General features: G+C 33.9%; 1 protein-coding gene across 1 annotated transcript in view; it reads left to right on the forward strand.

The window, feature by feature from the left end:
• The window catches only part of LOC129907788 (alpha-catulin), a 392337-nt gene that overhangs the window by 123610 nt on the left and 246586 nt on the right, over positions 1–22141 (forward strand). The gene's annotated exons all lie outside the window — the stretch shown is intronic.

A 22141-nucleotide genomic window follows, 5' to 3' on the forward strand; every position in this document is an offset into this window, starting at 1 on the left:
ATCGGAAGTAATAGAAAAAAGTAATCCAAAGCTTGTAAATAAGAAAACAAACTGGAGTGATTTTAGAGAAAGGCTTTTAACTTTTATAAATTTAAGATCTCCCATGGATACAATCGAGCAAATTGACCATGAAGTGGAACAATTTATTGCTGATGTGCAACAGGCAGCTGAAGAAAGTACTCCAACATTTTGTAATAGAAGACAAAATGAAATTAAATATCCTTTAGAGATAAGAGAGTTGATAATAGAGAAAAGAAGAGCTCGAAGAAAATGGCAAAATACTAGATTTCCAGACCATAAAACAACGTTTAACCGTATAAGCAACAATCTTAAAAAACAATTTTATAAATTCAAAAATGATTCACTTAGTATATTCCTAAAGAATTTAACGACTGATGCTTCAACCGATTTTTCGCTATGGAAAGCAGCCAAGCGCCTGAAAAGACCGCAGTTACTAAACTCTCCCTTGAAATCTCAAGATGGGAAATGGATCGGTAACCCAAAAGAAAAAGCTAACCTTTTCGCGGAGCAACTGTATGTCCCACACCATTGGAAAATTGCTGAAGTTATTGTCATACCCAAGCAACGTAAGCCACCTATAGAAGTGACGTCTTACAGACCAATATCGCTTATACCAATTATGGCAAAAGTTTTTGAAAAACTGCTTCTGAAGAGACTTAGGAAAATTATAGAAGATAGAAGGTTAATCCCAAATCATCAGTTTGGCTTTAGAAATAAACATTCCACGATAGACCAAGTTCATAGAATAACGGATGTAATAGAAGAAGAACGAGTATGTTCAGCTATTTTCTTAGATGTTGCTCAAGCCTTTGACTAGGTTTGGCATGAGGGACTTGAGTACAAACTGCAAAGGGATCTTACCAGACAGTACTATGAAATATTAAAATCGTACATCTCAGAATGATTGTTTAGAGTAAGGTACGATCAAGAATATTTGGAATTGAAGAAAATAGAAGCCGGTGTACCACAAGGAAGTGTCCTAGGTCCTACCTTGTATTTACTACCTATACACAAGGGATATCCCAGTTGGTAATCACACCATAATGGCTACTTTTGCAGATGATACCGCAATTTTGGTACCCGACAAATGTGTCTCTAAGGCAGCAGTAAAACTACAAAATGCCGTCGACACAGTCAGAGATTGGACCGAAAAATGGTGTATCAAACTCAATGAAACAAAATCTTCACATATAAACTTTACAAATAAAAAGATAAACAATATTCCAATATTGATTAATAATCAAGCTGTACCTTACGCCAATACGGCCAAATACCTTGGAATGACTTTGGATACAAAGCTAAAGTGGAAAGAGCACATCAAAAAGAAAAGAGAAGAACTAAACTTGAAATATAGAAAAATGTACTGGTTATTTGGTAACAACTCTGATTTATCAACCCAAAACAAAATAATGCTGTATAATCAAGTACTAAAGCCTGTTTGGACCTATGGTATCCAATTATGGGGCTGTATAATGAAAACAAATACCGAAATCATCCAAAAATTCCAAAACAAAGTCCTTCGTGGAATAGTTAATGCACCTTGGTACATAAGAAATAGCGATCTACATAGTGACTTACAAATAGAAACGGTTACAGAAGTTGTTAAAAAATACGCTGTATCGCATAATCAGAGACTGCAAAGTCATACCAATTCTGAAATTTTGTCCGTCTTGAATACAAGAAACCATGTTCGGAGATTAAGAAGAACCAAGCCTCATGAGCTTATGGTCTAAAAAAACATGGGAAAGTATTAAAAGTTTAAACTTCCCCCAAAGTGATTTTACAAAGATAAGAATAGGGCTGTAAAAGTAACGACAAAATGAGTACCCGCATGTATACGTTACTTTTGATACTAGTACCCGCATCAATAATATCGTTACTCGTTACTTTCGTATGTTTCGCATTTTTCGCATATTTCGTATGTTTCGGGTGTTTCGCATGTTTCGTTACTTTCGTTACTTTCGCATGCTTCGTGTGTTTCGTACATTTCGTATATTTCATGTCTTTGATGCGTTTGGTATGTTTGGTATTTTAAGTATGTTTCGTACATTGGTATAAGGGTGTTAATTTTTTTTTTTTTGAAAAAAACCAAAAACAATTTCTATAATCTAAGCTACATTTTAAGGTCATAAACATTAAAATTAGTTGCGGCATTCTCATGTAATAAGAGTTTAAAGGTAGCTTTATTGAATTTTTTTCGTTTTTGTTTTTAATCAAACGTGGAAACTTTTTTGATTTTTTTCCAAATTTTTAGACAAAACTTGGGTAATTTTTTGTTTATATTCTTTCAGTAATCTTATCACAATTCTTTAGAGACCTTTATTTCAAAAGTGCAACGCGCAGATCTCGAAATATTAACACTTCAGTACAACCATGTCGAACAATTTTTCATTTATTTTTTCTATTGAGAGTGATTTTCAAACCTCGTTTTCTCTGCTTTTTTTTGTGTTGAAAATTTTGCACCGAAAATAAACTAATTTTTTGAAAAACCAAAAAACTTTTGTACATTCTTAAGCTAAATATCAACTATTAACACAAAGGCCATAAACAGATTGGTTGCGTCGTGGTGATGAAGTGATGATACCGATATCGAACCGATACGAGATGCAATAAATGCTGTTCAATTCAGAATGTTCTACCGAAGGGAACCGCAAACGAATACGTAAAAAGCGTACTCAGTTTTAGGGAAAATTGCGGAACGCAAATTATCCTCATTCCCGAACACGCCCATGTTTCGTTTCCTCCCGGTCCAAACTTAAAAATTGTCATTGCAGCCAACCTAAAATAAAAAACCATTCAATCATTTCATTCAGTTAAATTCATTCCATATTCTCATTCAAAGTTGTCGTCACTCATGTCAGACACCACCTCACCACACACAAGCAAGAAAGTAGTACCTACTTGAAATCAAAAGAAAAAAAAACAAAAACTTAAAACCACGAATAAAACCAAAATTGTAATTATTTGTTTGAATCAAACTAAAGAATAAAATAAATTAAACAAATCAAACAAAGGAAAAGAAAAATTCTTTTTATTAATTACAAAAGGAGAAAACAGAATACAAGTACGGCTATGCCCCAACAGATGCAGTGTACCATTTTGTTTTTGTTTCACATTTCGTATACCTATCCAAATTGGTAATCTAATTGGAATGTATCTACACTACACTCAAACACACTTTCACATATCTCACTCCCACATGTCCATAAAAAACAGGTACGAAAGAGAAAGAAACTGAATTCTTATTTACCCCTTTTGATAAACATACACAAAAACAGAACAACAAAATCGTAAAATACATAAATGATGATACCGAACCGATACGAGATGCGAAATAATGCGCACACGACAAATGCAGTGTACCATTTTGTTTTCGTTTCGCATTTCGTATATCCAATCCAAATTGGTATTGGAATTGGAGTATCGTCGTTACTCGTATGTTCCGTATTTTTCGTATGTTTCGCACGTTTCGTATGTTTCGCATGTTTCGTTACTTGTTCAGTACCAGTAACGAAACATACGAGTAACGAAATTATTTGGGCAGTAACGTTTCGTTACTCGTTACTGAAGTGAATACCCGCATTTAAGTAACGAATACATACGGTTTCCTACAGCTCTAGATAAGAAAGAAAAATCTGATGTCGATCTCTCAAGATTGGTCCTGATAAAGAGGTGGTTTTAGTGGTTAAGAGTCCCACACTACTTGGTGTCGAATACTGCCAAGTGTCTTTTGAAGATTTCCTATCGTCAAAAAAAAAAAAAAAAATTGTAGGTACCTATTGCAAATAAAAAAAAATCTCCATAGAAAAAGCAAATCAATGCAAAGTATGGGCAATAAATAGTTCATTTTTAATATTCGTCGAAAACTTTTTGTTTTTAAATTCTTTGTTTTACAAGAAATTATATGGCATACTTGGTTTGCAGCTAAAAACCATTTTAGTTATTTTTGTAACTTTAAACGAACTTTTATTACTATTTTTGGGTTTTTTTTATTTCTTAAGAGTGGATAGAGAATTTGTTTTTATTTTTTTGCACTACCAACTTGATTTATGTTAAACAACCAAATTTATTTAAAATGTATTTATTCTTCTTCATACAATTGTTTTTAAGGAGTACGTATGTAGGTAAGTACCTTTGCTTTTTGCAACAATCCATAAAAAAACTTAGAATTAACTGAATTATAAGTGCATTTAATTTTTTTATGTTATACATTCCGTAAAAACGAAATTCAGTCGTAATTTAGAACTCTATGATAAATAATATCACTGTTCTTGAAAATACAACTTTTTTTACCGACAGATGGCACCCCTATCTACTAAAGATGTTTGGAGTATGTCGAACACGATGGCGTCCTTAGTTTTCCAAAGTTGGCTCAGTTAAGAAAGATTTTGGCCTTTAAAATTTTCTGTTCTAGGCCCGAAATCATCGAAAAGCCCCATATTTATTTGGCATTTATTGGTTTTTTATCGACGTTTATAGATCAAATATATGGTCTTTTAGTAGAATTACAATTTGTAATAGATATTTAATTAGTAAAATGACTATTTTGACACTTTTAAACATACATGTTTGATATAAAACTCTTTTCTCTTTTCAAAAAAACTCCATATTTTACTCAGGTTTTCTTCAAATTTTAATATTTCACTTTTATATCTTATGGCCAATAAAATGACACTATTTTGATATTATTTCCTACAAAAAATCATCAAAATTTCATATAATCTATATACATTTGAGTGCATAATTTTTACTTGCTCAATAGGGCAAGTATTGGTTTCGTGTCAAAAAAAAAATTCGAGGTTTTAATCAAAACTAACATTACGATGATGAAGAAGTCCGAAAAAGTGGTTTTCGTCATGACGTCCGTCGGTCTGTGCCTCGGTGCGTCACACAGTTGTGCCATTGGTCGTTTTTGGCGTCAAAACTCATTTGCACGGCTAGATGGTTAGGTTAGGTTGGGTATGGTTTGTTTCGCTTTTCTAATTTCGGTTTTTGGTTATTTCGTCTAAGTCGATGCGCTATTTTATTGTTTCGTATTTTTGTTGTTTAGTTTTTTATTTATTTCGTTTTTCCTTATTTCGACAAACTTATACTCCGTTTTCTTATGACTTCGTTTTTAGTTTATTTTGTTATTGATTACTTCGTTTTTTCATTATTTCGTTTTGGAATTAAGTCGCCTTTGGTTCACTTGGACCAAATATGACGCGAATAATTCGCGTCATTTTGAGTGCCTGTTAAATTTAAAAATGCCCAAAAAAGAAAAAAAACACCGAATTCGTTACAATTTAAGGAATTTAAGGTAACAGATCTCTTATATTATAACGATTTGCTTATCTTTAATCCAAAAGTCTTCAAAACCCAAAACAATCCACAAAATTGAAGACGGAATAACCAGATGCCAAAATAAACTAAAAGCGAAACAACTCATTGGACTTGTAATGAAAATGCGAAATAAATAAAAATCAGGAAGACACAAGGCGAAGTGATCGAAATACGAAGTAAACGAAAACCCAAATAAAGGATGGCGAACTAATCAAAAAAAATTGTGTCAAAAACGAAATAACAGAAATCGAAGTAAAAAAGGCAAAACAATAGGCACCCAGGTTAGGTTATATGGGCTGACAGTTGATTTTGTTACCGTCACACTTAGATCAATGTAGATCCTTTGTGATACCCTGAAGTATTGTAACTTCATGAAAAAGTGGTAACCTATGAATGCTATGGTTGTTCGAGCCATTTGGAGGACTTGACAAAGTTCAGTAGGCTATTGCCTGAGAGTTCCGATAGTTCTTCTAATTCATTAAAGAAGTAGTTTCCTAAGAATTTTTTCCTAGTGCGACAGAGTGCTGGGCAGTGACAGAGGAATTGAACAGTGTTTTCCTGTTCGTCCTCATTACCGCAGCCTCTGCATAGATCATCCGTACTAAGCCCCATTTTCTTTTTGTGGTATCCTAGTAGGTTATGTCCCGTTAAGACGCCTATTAGGGATCTTAAGGAAGGCTTACTAAGTAGTAAGATCTTATTTGATTTTTTCTCATCTTTTCATCTTTCATTGGTTTTTTGTGAAATATTGTTGACGATATTTCGCTTTATTTCACATTGTGGGATTCTGATGTTAAGGTCTATGAGAGAGGGATCAAGAACTGAGCCCTCCCTTGCAAGCTCATCCGCTTTTTCGTTGCCGAACACATCACTGTGGCCGGGAACCCAGCAGAGTCTTACATTATGCTGCATACCAAGAACCCTAAGCTCTTCGCGACAGCAAGAAACAAGCTTTGACTTGATTAAGGTGGAAGGTATCGCTTTTATTGCCGCTTGACTATCAATGAAAAAGGTGATGTCAGCAGGTGATATCGCTATCATGGATATTTGCTTAGCAGCATTTTTCACTGCCAATATCTCGGCTTGGAAGACACTGCTGTGATCGGGGAGCCTGAAAGAACTGGCAAGGTTGAGGTTTTCTGAGTATAAACCTGCACCAACCCCAGTGTTCATTTTCGAGCCATCAGTAAAGATGGCAATAGTCGACTCATTTGAGAAAGGTACACTGTTTTCCCAATCTTGTCTGTTAGGGAAACTGACATTAAAAGACTTGTCGAAGTCTAAGTAAGGGGTCATGTAATCTGTACTTACGTTGTTGCCAACGTAGTTATTCCAAATGTTGGTTTGACTGAGTCGTAGGGCGCTGTTTGCTGCTAATTCTTGTGCACGGCTAGATAGATAATGTCAAAAAACAAATCACGTATCGTATATTTTTGACTTTTTTGATCGATATCTCGAAAACGTTTCATGATACGCAAAAAATGTGTATGCATTAATTGTAGAACAAGGTCAAAGCTTGTATTTTCGCATCTCAAAGGATAGCCGAGTTATTGTCAAAAAAGTTATTGTGGAAAAAGCTCATAGGAAATCTTGGTCAAAAACTTCAGGTTGAGCTTTTTAAGCATCCCCTACAACATATCCAAAATCTAGCTTTCTCGGTCATTTTGCATTTCTTAGTCGTTTTTTCCGACATAATGGCCCGTATGCATAAAAAATAGTAAATACTAGCAATATGAAATTAATAAGTATAAACTAGGTTTGATATGTACAAAATGTGGATAAAAAATGTTCATACTTTACAATTTTTCAAGTAAAAGCATTTACTATTTTGTATGCATATGACCCAATGACTGGCCTATTATTCATTCTTTCTCTTCTAATAGATCTATTGTGAGTAAGTACTGACTACTGATTACTGAACTACTGAGTAAGTTTTGTTGTTGTTTGTTTAATGAACCGTTCTCTTTGAGCCAGGCTGACCAGCGTCAACCGTATTTTCTTTGATAGAAAGAAACAAAAAAAACCTGCTCCAGGATGCATGCAGTCTTTGCATTCTTTTTGCAATCTTTCCATTCCTTGGCAGTCTTTGCATTCTTTTTAAGTCTTTTTGCATTCTTTTGTATTCATTTGCATTGTTTTGAATTCTTTTGCATTCTTTTGCATTCTTTTGAATTCTTTTGCATTCTTTTTGCAATCTTTTGTCACAACCACACCAAATGTATGGATTTCACAAAATGCTTAACATTTTTTTTTGTTCAAGGATGAATTTGATAGTTTTAAGAATTAAGTTACTTACTCTTACTCACTTACCTCAAAAATCTCATGTCCGCAGGTCGTGATTATCAATGCCAAACCACGAAATTAAGATTTTCAAAATAAGCAATAATAGACAATGGTATTATTTAATGCTGATTCCAAAAAAAAAACTAAAATCGAGGAAATCTGACGTCTCTAAAAAAAGTTTTAACTCTTTTTCATCTTTCAACCTATATTATCATAACAGTTGCAAACTTACTACCAAAAAATCTTTAAAAATTATGGTAGAGGAACCAAATTTTGCATGAAAGCTTTTATATCCATAAATCATTAAGAATCATAACAAAAACATATCTCTGAAATCATGTATCATATGTTTATATAATACCATTGTCTATTATTGCTTATTTCGAAAATCTTAACTTTGTGGTTTGGCCTTAAAAATCACGACCTGCGGACATGAGATTTTTGAGGTAAGTTATAGAATGCTAAAACGAAGATATTAAGCAAAAAAAATTATTATTATTAGCATTCATTCATTCATGAATGCAAAAGAATGCAAAAGAATGCAAAAAGACTGCAAAAGAATGCATTAAAAAGAATGCAAAGACTGCCAAGGAATGCAAATGAATGCAAAAGACTGCCAAGGAATGGAAAGATTGCAAAAAGAATGCAAAGACTGTGTGCAGTCCCAAAAGACTGCAATCATTTGAATGCAATCAATTGATTGGTAAAAAAAAAGATTGCAATGATTGCGAAAATGATTGGTGTTTGCAAAATTTGAAGTCTAAGTCTCAAATGTAAGTGAATGAATGCAATCTTTTGATTGAAGTCATTAAAGATTGCATGCAAAAAAGATTGCAATCTTTTACAACTCTGTACCCAACCTACCTTATGAAAAAAATATTAGAGAAAAAATGCATTTATTGTTCACCAGGTTGTTTTTTAAATACGTCCACAATCAATCTGCACCCACACAATTCTATTTTTCTTCCAAAAATCCCGCCTTAAAAGTGAAACAGTTAAAGCGCGATTTTGCAATGAAAAAACACAACAAGAATACAAGAAAAAAATTCAAAGATACAGAAAAATAACGATTCAAACTCAAGAGCAAGACCGTTATGCCCATGATTTTTTTTTCTTTTCTATACATACAAAAAGATCTTCTGGCTCTGTCTGAGCGAGAGTCGTGAAAACACATGATACTTATTCTTTCTCAAAGACCACGTAAAAGAGAATCAGGAATAAAGAATTAAAATTCCAAAGAGAAAAAAAAGTATTTTATAATTTGTCAAATTTTTCATTGAAAAGAGCTTTTTTGAAAGCTCTTCAAAGTGGCGATTTTCAGTTTCATATGTCACTTTCTTCTATGAAGATGAGATATCTGTATATATAATTACACTGTGCTAAAAAATACAAAAAAAAAATACATCCGAGAAATTACATAGTGTAGGCTGTTTGTATGGTCGAATAATGCATAAAAATATTTTTGTTATATTTTTGGAACCCTCCATTTTTTTTTAATTTACAAAAAAACATTTCTACAGACTTTACGATGTAATCTATCAATATCTCAGTCATTTTTCTAACAACTCTCAATATGTTATACAGGGTGTCCCAAAAGTAATGGATCAAACGAAATATGGTGATAGTCCAACTTTAGGGCTCTCAGAATTTGGTAACTTTTTCATCCCAAATCTTTACGGTTTTCGAATTAATGCAGTTTGCATTAGTATTTTGCTTCCTCCGCTCATAATTGATTTTTGTTTTTTACAATTCTTTCACTAAAACATTGCCTAATAATAAGAAATAATTAATTAATCAAAATATTTTTTATTTCATACGCCATTTTGCTGCAAATTAATTAACAGTTCCATGTTTTATAAAAACTCAATTTCTTACTTTTATTTCAGAGCAAGACCCTGAAAAAAAAATTGTATGGTGTGAAACTGGTTTATTATTTTAAAAACTTGCCGTGTTATTGCAGTTTTTAAAAATGCATACAAATTTCCAAAGTTGAAATTAGAACGAAACATATAACATATTGAGAGTTCTTAGAAAAATTACTGAGATTTTGATAGATTACATCGTAAAGTCTGTAAAATGGTTTTTTGTAAATTAAAAAAAAATGGAGGGTTCCAAAAATATAACAAAAATATTTTTATGCATTATTCGACCATACGAACAGCCTACACTATGTAATTCGTCAGGTGTATTTTCAGTGTCGCACCGTGTTATTTGTGGTAAAAGCATTGAATATTTACAAATAGAAGTGGACACCCAGGGAAACTGCAGCGGTTTTCTCATTGTCTCTAGTATTGTTCGTGCTAACCAAGGGCGGATCCAGGATTTTTTTCTGGGGGGGAAGCACAAGGGACGGATTGGCAAAAAAATCAGCATTAACAGCTAGAAATAAAATTAAGTATTATACGACTGACTGATAACCAGTGAATTTTAGCTACACACAGTGCGGTATTTTGGTCTAAAACCTGGCCATAAATATTTGAGCACATTTTCCACATCAAATAGGTAGCAAATGACAAAAAATTATTCAAAAGGAAAAATTTTTATTTTCTTGGTACAGTAAAAGCCACTTTAGTGCTTACCCACTTACCTCCCGAATAGCCGGGAGAAAAAAAATTATTAAAACTCATAAAATGCACGTACAATCCTGTGCTATAACTTTTCTTAAAGTTAGTAATTTATTTTTTACTTTATTTTTTGACTCAAGTTGTTTCATTAAATAGTTTTTGAGAAATTAAGTTTTAAAGATAAAATTTAGAAGAAAAATGTTTTCGTTTTTTAATTGATTTTGTACAAAATTTTGCAATTATGGACATATTTATACCATTATTTAATGACCTGGTAGTTTTTAGTTAAATACTAAAGACTTCATTCTAATAAATATTAATGTTCCTAAGAATAGAAAAAAAAACTGAAACATACTTTTCTCCCGGGAAACCCTGTTTTTTATTTGCATTAAAATTTTTTTTATCTTAAGAATATTGTGTTCAAGTTGTGGCTTGTGGGTATATTGGAGTCAAATTGACCAAGTAATGAGCATTTTAATACTTCGCTTACGAACGTTTTAGTCCAGAGCTCAAAACTTTAAATCGGTCACCACACAATTAATGTTTTCAAAGCCGGTGCCCCTCATAATAGTCCAGTAATTTTAGGTTTTATCTGCGGAAAAATTCCTACTGGGCTGAATTTTGGTATACAGCTTAATGACGGCTTTGTTATGAAGATGTGAAAAATCGACATTGATATCGTGTCCGCGTTAAGAGTTATAGAGGTCAAAAGGTCACGAAAAGTTTTTCGCAAATATACTCGCGACCTATTGGTCGGAGGTCATCAGAGGTTATATAAAAATTGATGGTCGTGAAATTATCTACAACATATATTCGGCACATTTTTCTGTAAGATGAACCGTTTCGCGAGTAGAGCGCAGAAAAGGTGACTAGATTGCACTCACACACAAAAAATACATATTATTGGTTTATTTTGCTCGATTTTTGAGGTTTTTATCGAAGTAGCTTAAATTTTTTTAGTTTTATTAACTTATCTTATTGCGTAAATACGGATTAACTAAAAAAAATAAAAATGAACACATTGGGATAAAAAATATTATGCAAAAGGGGGAACCACGTTTTTTGGAAATTTTGTATGTTTCCCTTTTTTGTACAATAAGTGCCTTCATTATTAAGAACACACTTTTTAAACATGGTTCAATTTTAGTTTTGAGCTTGGTATACACCTTAAATTACCATTAAGCTTTTTCAGTAGCTAATTTTGTACTGTTATAAGGTATTCTGTAACTTTTCTCTTGAGAAGCTCCAAACGACATTTTCTATGGAATTCATGTTTGGAAAATTGATAACAATCGAACCTACAACCCTTGGATCTCTAGGCGAATGCTTTAGCAACGTGCTACCTCACTGTTGGAAATAAGGGTGATTTGATTACGTTGTTTAAATTTTAATTTAAAGATATTTTTTGTTAGTTTTTTCAACATTAAATCAACGTTGAAAATATTACATTTTACGATGCGTTTTTTCCCTCAGTGTACAAGTTTGAAACCCAAATTTGGATCAAATTGTTTACAAATCACGTAACATTGTAAAACATTGGAGTGCCGATCTGCCTCCCATCGGCATCGCACGTATTAAGTCTTGTCCCGTCGGAAAAGAAAAGTTGTCTCGTGTCACTAATTGTTTATAGTCCAATAGTGTTTTTTCTATGTCAACAAAATTTTTTAATAAAATTCCTCCGAAAAATAATATAATAAAAAAAAATCAATAGCCCTATTCAAATTAAAAAAATAAAATAAATAAATGCAAAAATAAAATTAATTCTCTCAAATCCATCGCGAGTGTAACAAAAAAAAAAAAATATCCAACAACAATAAACACCGAAATACCTCTCCCGAAATAAAAGAAAAAAAAAAAAACAACAAATGCCATTTTGCAAATACCTAGTGTTAAATACAACAAAAAAAATCATATACCCACCAAGTGCAAAAACAATAGAAACAACCACTGCAATAGCATCACACAACAACAGCTTATCAAAAAAAAAAAACAAAAACTCTCGCGTATACTGTACAAAACAGGCCAGCTGTTTTGGCATCAGGTGAGACTCAAATAAGTGAAAATTCAGATTGTTCTGAATTTAATCTAAATGGGTATTGCTTGGTGCCATTATTCTTTTCTCACCACGGTCTCGCCATTTATATTAGAAATGATGTAGCTTATCAACTTCAACCACAATACGGTCTGTGTGTAAACACAAATTTTAATTTCATGTGGTTAAAATTCACGGTTAATAAGCGCATCATTCATACATGTTTCATTTATCGAAGCCCCAACCTGGACAGAAATTCAACTTCTAACGAATTTGATGCCCTGTCCGACTCCATCCAAAGGATTGTTTCCCTGTATCCTCGCACTGAAATCGTCATTACGGGCGATTTCAACAACACCCGAAGGAAGGTATGTTGAGATCTTCGCTGAGTTAAACCATCTAACTCAGCTTTCGAATTTCGGACGTTGTGGGCCAAGCTGAAAACACTCTAGACCTGTTTCTTACCTCGGACCCAGATAAATACACTGTTAGTGTGTTATCGCCTCTAGGTAAGTCAGATCATTGTGTCATATCTGCAAATTTCTCATGTCTCAAAAATCCAGTTAAAGAAAAATCACCAAAGAGAACTGTTTGGCAATACGAAAAAGCCAACTGGGAGGGACTCAACGGTTTCTTTAAAAACTTTAACTGGTCGCTATGCTTCCTCGATAGTGACGTTGATTCCAGTGCAGATATGATCACAAATTTAATTCTCTCCGGAATGAGAAATTTTATCCCGAATAGGGTTAAAACAAGCAAACCGAAAGAGAATGCATGGTTTGACTCGAGCTGTAAAGAGGTTATCAGGAATAAAGAGGTAAGCTTCCGTTGTTATAAAGCCAATCCCACTGAGGAAAACCGGAAAAAGTTCAAACAGGCTAGAAAGGTCAGCAACGCCCATATCCGACGAACCAAATTCCTGCATGATCAAAAATTAAGACAAAAAATACTTCAATGTCCCACAGGGAGTAAAAATTTTTGGTCATTTGCTAAAAACATTAAAAACTCTTCGTCATCTGCGGTTCCAACGCTTGTCTTCAATGACACTCCCTTTGTAACCTCTGTTGAGAAAGCTAATCTCCTTGCAAAGCAGTTCGCTGCCAACTCTACACTGCCAGGTAGTGTCATGACTCCTCCAGTACTTGAGTGTGTAAACGGTTCCATGGGACGAATCTTCTTTCGCACTCGTACAGTGGCAAGAGTCCTGAAAGACCTTGACATACACAAATCCGCTGGCCCGGATAGTATCCCTCCCATCGTTCTGAAGAGGTGTTCTTCCACGCTGGCAAAACCACTGCGTAAGCTTTTTCATCTGTCCTACTCTACTGGACTCGTTCCGAGTGGATGGAAAACCGCATTTGTCCAGCCTGTCCCTAAAAAAGGCGAATCCTCCTGAACCTCCAACTATCGACCAATTGCACTCACGTCCCTTCTTTCCAAGTTCATGGAAACTCTGATTAATTTCCAGCTTAAGAAATATCTTGAAGAACGGAAGCTTCTTAATGACCGGCAGTACGGCTTTCGTAGCAATAGGTCCACTGGTGATCTGATGGTATATCTCACCGAACAGTGGAACAAATCTTTGCATCGTTTTGGAGAAAGCAAGATTATTGCGCTTGATATTTCAAAGGCATTTGATAGAGTTTGGCATCAAGCTCTCTTATCGAAAATGCATGCATTCGGTATCGATGATTCTCTTCTTCATTGGATTAGAAATAACCTTTCTGGCCGTTCAATACAAGTCGTATTGGATGGTTTCAAGTCTGAAACCCACAAAATAAACGCTGGTGTGCCCCAGGGCTCCGTTTTGTCTCCGACTCTCTTTCTCATTTTCATTAATGATTTTCTCTCTGAAACTTCTAATCCATTAAATCGTTTCGCAGATGATAGTACCCTCAACTTTTCATATTCGTTTGAAGATTCACACCCATGTCCTTCGGATTCGGATTTTCAACGACAAAATATGATAAGCTCATTAAATTCTGACCTTGACAGCATTGTTCAATGGGGAATAAGAAATCGTGTAGAATTTAATGCATCAAAAACACAATGCTGCTTACTATCATTAAAACGGAACCTTCCACCCATGCCACTATCAATGAGTGGCACTTGCATCGAGGAAACTGAGAAACTTTCCATTCTCGGTATGAGTGTAACAAACCACCTTCTGTGGAATGAACACATATTCGATGTCGCCAAAAACGCTGCGAAATGTTTAGGTTTTCTCCGAAGATGCAAGAAATTCTTCTCATCTTCTGATCTAGCTGTAATCTATAAAGCTTTAATTCGACCAAAACTTGAATACAATTGTCACATCTGGGCAGGTGCTCCGATAACGTATTTGAGTTTCTTGGACAGAATACAAAAACGTGCTTTCAAAATGATAGATGATAGATCGATAACTGAGACAATTGCGTCCCTAGACCACCGACGTAATGTGTCATGTCTCTCCTTGTTTTATCGCTATTTTTATAAACAATGTTCAGATGAAATAGCTAGTTGCATTCCTCCCCTGAAAAAATTTAACCGTAATACTCGCGCTTCTAGGAATGCTCATCAGTTTACCCTTGAGCCCAACTTCGGACGTACCGTCAAATACAGAGATTCTTTCTTTAGCCGCACCACACGAATGTGGAATATATTACCCGCCTCTGTTTTTCCCTGCCATTTCAATGTCCAGAGCTTTAAAACTAATGTGCATCGGTTTCTCCTTTTAAATCCCTCCCTATTTTCCTGAAGCTCGCACTGTGTTTAACATATTAAGGGTATTTAACTCCCTTTAGTGCGCGTTAATTATAAAAAAAAAAAAAAAAAAATTGTGGTTTATCTTGGTAACGCAGTGGTGTTTAAGGTTTGAAAGCTGATTTTTGGTAATAAACTATTAAGAATATTTAATTGAAATTAATTTTTCTGTGATTTAACTTCATACATAGGAGACTTACGTTCTCCTATAGTTTCAAATAGGAATACCAGAGAGCTTAATTATATGATTTTACAGATAAAACTGAAATTTGCAGTAAAGTAAGTAACTCAGTTGTTCGGTTTTGATCACTTTGTGTTTAAACTGTGTCATAAATATAGAAATATCATTCCAAACATATCGGTACAAATGTTATTTTATAATAGATTAAAGTATAACCATTCTGTGTCAACTAAAATATATGAAAATATATTGATAAAAATGTCCATATTTTTTTTTTAAATTCACTGTCAAAAGGGACAACTTTTTAGGCACTTAATAGTATTTTGGCCCTTATATAGAGCCAGCTCTTTAAATCTTCAAGTAAACTAACAAAAGTGGTTTATTTCGTGCATTTTATTTCAATGAGTTTGAGTTCCGCATTAAAATGATGGTTTGCACGAAAATCAGGAGTCACTTCCGTTGAACCACAGCTGTGAGGTTTGTTCTTAACTTCATGAAAATCTTGGGTAAAATCACAATGTCGCGTCATTAAAATCACTGGTTTCCCCGATAAACGGATCATTCCGAAAACATCCCGAATTACTTTTGAAAAAATACATAATCTCTACACCTTAAGAATGGGCTGCTACTCTACGTTTGTTTTTTTTTTTTTTTTTTTCTAAAATCATCTTCTAATCGCGTATTGCTTTGGCAAAATCTTCGGTAGTCGGAAAAAAAATAAATCATGGAACGTGTCGTTTAAAGCACGGGTTTGCCACTAAAACCAAGGGTAGGGTTAGTTCGGTTAAATTAATGATTTGGTTGCCCCCTTAAAATCACGAGATTCCTCTTTAAAAGTCACGGTTTCCACCCACATCTTTGCTGTATTTTCGCCAGTAAAACACGGATAGCTTTGGTAAATCGCTGGTTTTTTTGTAAAACCATGGGTGTCCCAAGTAAAATCACCGCAACTTTTTTCAAATATGTACATTGTACAAGTACATATACAAATTGTAGCTCCCAGAGCAAGTCATTTTAATATACAAACGACTTACGTATTAGGGGGGATTTTCTCATACAAAGTATTGGAAAAAGACGCAGATGTCTATTACTAGTTCATGGGCGGCGAACTTGCTTTTTTAGTCTAGAATTTTGAATGTACAATGACTAACGGGAGAAAGAAATCATTGGATAATTTTTTTTACAGACATTTTTACAAGACATCAGAAAGTCGTCATGGAAAAATCTTTTTGAATACTATAGGGGGTGAACAGATCGGTCTCCAAATTTGCCGCCCCTAAAATCTACCTCCCTAGGCTCCAGCCTACTCAGCCTTCTGGTAAATCCGCCTCTGCTTATGAGAATCAAAAATAAAAAATAATTAATTATATTTACCATGGAATATTGAATTTTCATGAAAAACTTATAGAGCTTCCTTTTATTTTGTATTGAATTTTCATACAAATTAATGTTTTGAAGGAGTGAGGTACGAAAGTAAAAGTTAGTATGAAAAATAATTGTGCAGTTTGTGATAAAGGGGTCAATTTAATAGGATTGTTAATACATACAATATGTAACCCTCATTTAAAGATATTGGGCCACTTAATATTTAATCTAGGAGGATGTACATGAGCTAATAATCACACATTTCACAAAAATTAATCTTTATGTGCATCGTTATAAACGCCGTTAAAGGGCGTTAGAAAATACCTCGAAATCATGTATCATATTAATAAAAATGTATCATTGCCTATACTATGATATGCAACAAATCGAGTGCAACACAGAAAAAGTCTTGTATCTACCCTTCCGGATGGAATACAAGGTGACACAATATCTCAAAATAACTCTTATATTGAGTACAACCAACGATTTAAATTTCATGCTTTTATCATAAAGTGCACGATTTTTTTGCTAAGCCGCCTCACTATAAGTAAGGGTCGCTTTTGATTAGTTTTTTTTCAAAGGGTCTTTATTTTCGGGGGTGCAAACTTGAGCAAACTCTTGTTCTACATATCCAGCAGTTCTATAATATATAGGTAATGCAATGTTGTGGCGTGTTGCGCTATTTTAAAAACACTGATGTTAAAAAAAAACGAAAAAAGTGCAAATTTTTTAAGTGTGTGTGGGGTTGAACCCTCCGTATGAAAAAAAAAGTTGCATATACAATTAAATTTTTTTAGAATACTATTCATACCTTGATTGTCGATGTCCATATCAAAATTAATCACCAAAATCACTTTGAATGAACACTTTTTTTTTTAAATCGAAAAAAAAATCGAGTTTACCCAACAAATAGTCGTTTATTGATTTGTGAGGTGGAGCTTTTCATGGGAAAGGGATGCAATAATCAATAAAATTCGCATTTCCAGCCAGAAATAGACAAGAGTTTCACTCAAGTTCTTTCTGTTATTATTCATGTGTTTCAACAACTCTTATTATTTGATTTGTTTTAAGTATTAAACAGTTCTGAGGGGGGAAACGTGCCCCCCCCCCCTGGATCCGCCGTTGCCCGTGTGCGCTAACTGTTTAGGTTTGTGAATTTAAACAAAAAAATAAGAAAAGAAAATCCAACAATCCAAAAGCAAATCCAGCAACCCAAAATCAAATCCTAAACAGTTTAAATAGATAAAAGTATTCCAATTTCTAATAGTCGAGATAGCCTAGGGAAAACAAAATTCGATAAAAAAAAAAAAAAAAAACAAATGAAAAAAATAAAATAAAAACAAAAAAATTCTCAGTGTTACAAATGTGCTTGTTTGTTTATTAGTAAATGTTGAAATCTTGGATTGATCTTTGACACTTAAACGATTTAATCGTTTTTCAAATTAATTCTGTTTCTCTTCTTAGTTTTGATGTCCGGCATTGAAGAGAATGTGACTTCATATATGCATACATAGAGGAAGGAATACCTAGAGAGCCGACTCGTACCCCCCTTGCCTAAAACACCCGGAAATTTAATTTCAGATAATTGGTATACATCTCTCTTATTTATCTCTTGTTTTCCTATCTGTGAATAAGTGTGAAAGTTATAATGCGTTTAATACCTTCCTTTCGACAGTAGATGCCCTCACAAACGGGTTTGTTATTTGAATTTAATCATAATTTTGGTTTGATTGAGCTATCTGAGCTTAAATACATTGTATATATATTTCTATAGTACTATCAATCGAAGAAAAAACTTAAGCGACATCTTTTGGTAGATCTGCATTTCAATTTCCTGCATAAGGTTCAAATATAAAATAAACTAGCGATTAGAGCTGTAGCAAATCGTATGTATTCTTTACTAAAATGCGGGTATTTGCTTCAATAACGAGTAACGAAACGTTACTTTCTAAACAGTATCGTTACTCGCATGTTTCGTTACTGGGTACTGAAGTAACGAAACATACGAGATACGAAACATACGAGTAACGACCCCATTCCAATTTCAATACTAAATCATCCGATATATGAGATACGAAACGAAGTGATACGCTCAATTTGTCGCATTTAGCATCTCGTACCGATATCGTTACCTCAGTCGGAATACTAACTCCTGATAATTAGCTGGAGTTTACTTTTGTCTCGATAAAAACAGTAGTGCCAAGGTATAGTTGAGTTATCGATCAATATCAAATATCAAAAGAGACGTTTTAGTATTTTCTCTATGTGGCCGAAATATACCCATGCCGCAACCAATGTGTTTATGACCTTTTTGTTAATGGTCTTGAATTATAGCTTAAGAATGTACAGAAGTGTTTTGGTTTTTGAAAAAATTTGTTTATTTTCAGTGCAAAATTTTGAACTAAAAAAAGGCCGAGAAAACGAGGTTTGAAAATCACTGTCAATAGAAAAAAAAATGAAAAATTGTCCAACATGGTTGCATTGAAGTGTTAATATTCCGAGATGTACTTTTGAAATAAAGGTCTCTAAAGAATTGTGATAAGATTACTGAACGGATATAAACAAAAAATTACCAAAGTTTTGTCGAAAAAATAAAAAAAAATAAAAAAAAGTTTCCATGTTTGATAAAAAAAAAATCGAAAAAAAATCAGTATAGCTACCTTCAAACTCTTATAACATGAGAACGAAGCAACTTAAATTAATGTTTATGGCCTTAAAATGTAGCTTAGATTATACAAATTGTTTTTGGTTTTTTTCAAAAAAAAAATTTTTTCACCCATACCAACGTACGAAACATATTTAAAATACCAAACATACTAAACGTATCAAATACACGAAATATACGAAAAGTACGAAACGTACGAAGCATGCGAAAGTAACGAAAGTAACGATACATACGAAACATGCGAAACATACGAAACACACGAAACATAGGTACGAAATATACGAAAAATACGAAGCATACGAAAGTAACGAGTAACGATATTATTGATGCGGGTAGTAGTACCAAAAGTAACGTATACATGCGGGTACTCATTTTGTCGTTACTTTTACAGCCCTACTAGCGATCCCACCGGTGGCCACGCAAAACAGAAAATTCTACTTCATGAGAATACATACTACCTAATGAGCACTTAAATTGTTTTGAGCAAAACTCCACAGTTGAATGTGATGGTGCCATTTAAAATGCACGGGAAAACTACCACACATAAGCACTGTGGAGTTTTTTCTCTCATTGCAGCTTGTAGGGTGGAAGAGAAAAACCCCCGAAATCGCGTCTCTATAGGTATTCCTTTCTCTATGGCACAAACAACCGCAAAGCTTCGTTTGCCAGCTCAGGATACTCTCCTCTTCTCTTAACAAAGAAGCCGTCAACTGTTTTTAAATTGAATTCCATTTTTAACATGCCATCTGCAGCTAAATCTATAAGATTTTCTTTCAGTTTTACAGGTAAATGAGCAAGTTCAACCGAGTTATTCAAAAAAGGATTTTAAATCCATCTTTGTTCATTTTGGCTTCCAGAATCAACTTCTGGAAAGTAACTCAAAAGCTTCTTCTCCAACTTTGATAAACTCTGTACCATGAGAGGAATATGGGAGCTAACAAATATCGATTCTTCCGATGAATTTTCTGCAAGAATCTTTTGAACGCAGGGAAAAGAATCAAATGTGCTTGCTTGAAGGGACATTGACCATAATCCTCTGTTTGTGTCCTCTGCAGTCAAAATGTTTTCCTCTCTCCCTTGGAGGCTCTTATTCAGAATATTTAAGTGGTAAAAAAAGATCAGCGAGGAATGATAACACGGTGTTACAAAAATGAGGTTTCAAAATAAACGCGGGCGGAGACCTATCAGGTTTTGTAGAGCTAGTCGCACTGATTACGAAACGGTATTTGAAAATCCCCTAACACCCCCAAAATCTGGAGTTACGGGCAAAAAACGATTTTTTGGACCTTCACCCATTGCAAAAATTTTTTACAGTTTCTGATAGAAGATAAATATACCTTTTTAACAATGTATAAAACATGTAACTCGATTAAACCACTTAGAATTTATAAGCTGTCAAAGTTCAAAAATTCCATCTTTTTCGTCCAACTTTTTCGCCCAACTTCGGCATCAATTTAAAGTATATGTTTTCAAAACAACATGCTATTTAAAAAATATATTCATAAATTATATCTATTTCCCAATCAATCGAGGTATTTTTTATGAAAATCACTCCAAAATTGGCTTAGAAAAAAAAAATTTTCGATTTCAACCCAGATACAGAAATTCGAACTTTTAGGTATAGAACAAAAATGTTTGTTCGGCACGTAATAGGATAACCTGGGCGCCAGGATTTGATAACGGGTTTTTGTAGAGGAGCTCAATACAAACATTTTTTTCTTTGGAAGGGGGGTCTATCTCTCCCCGTTTAGGTGGGAGAGGCAGTTTTCTAAAAAAAAATTATCAAAATAAAAAAAAAATATTTAAAAACAACGGCAACACTTACAGTAATAAATGATACCATTTCCGAAAGGAAAAATTGTACATTTGATTCTAATTTTTAAATCAATATAACATAACCAATAGTTTTTGAAATAATCGATTTCAAAAATAAAAATTGGCGAAAAAATTTTTTTAAAACTCATTTAATACTATTTTTGTCCAGACTGTGAGTTTTAATAAAAAAAATTTTCACACACGAAACTGCCTCAATTGATTCCTTATCGAACATTGAAAACTATATGTTTCTATGTCTTCTAGTTTTCGAGAAAATTGAAAAATAAAAACAAATAAAAACAAACAATATAAAAACAAAAAAAAGTTGTAGGTAACTTTTTTTTAGTTCCGTGGAGGATGCAGCGGCGGCGCGGGCCCCTTTTATCATTTTGCCGCCCGGGCCCCTATGCCCCAGTCCGACCCTGGGTACAACAAAGTTACAAAGTATTAGGTTAACATGGATTAGTCCTTTTTTCATTGATAAAACCTGAAAGACAACGGACCTGTAAAATTTTTTTACTACGACCCAATGGGGTCGCTCGCTGCCGATAGTTTCTACCTGATAGGGCATCATTTCAATAAAACCGAACTTTTCCTCAAAGAACAACAAAAAATGTTGGGACCCAAAGATAAATAAAACCCATAAAGTTTGGTTAAGTAACTATTTACATTTTGAATTTTCACTCATCAACACATTACGATGTACAGATACTCTCGGGAAGAATTAACGGACATAAACTTCTGCTATGGTTTAGCTAATGGTCGAGATCGTGAAGCCGAAAGACTCTATGCTGAAAGATATCCCAACAGGAGTTGTTCTAGTCGTGGCACCTTTTCAAGAGCCCACCGACTACTAAGAGAGTACGGAGTACTAGAGCGTCAAAGAAGCGAAAGACCACTTGCCGAGGAATCAGTTGCCGCAAACGAAAAAAAATTGGATTTGGTGGATAGTAATCCCTCTATAAGCACCAGGATGGTAACTGCTATGCTTGGAGCAGTGTTGCCATAAAATATTTTTTGAAATCAAGAGATTACCACATCAAAAATAGAGCAAAATCGGGGAATCAGTAAAAATTAAAAAAAAAACTCAAGACTTTAAATAAAACAGAATCTTTAATTTCGATAGAAAACTTCCTGTATAGTATAGCATC

Source organism: Episyrphus balteatus, chromosome 1 (assembly GCF_945859705.1).
Source record: "Episyrphus balteatus chromosome 1, idEpiBalt1.1, whole genome shotgun sequence".
Taxonomy (NCBI): Eukaryota; Metazoa; Arthropoda; class Insecta; order Diptera; family Syrphidae; genus Episyrphus; species Episyrphus balteatus.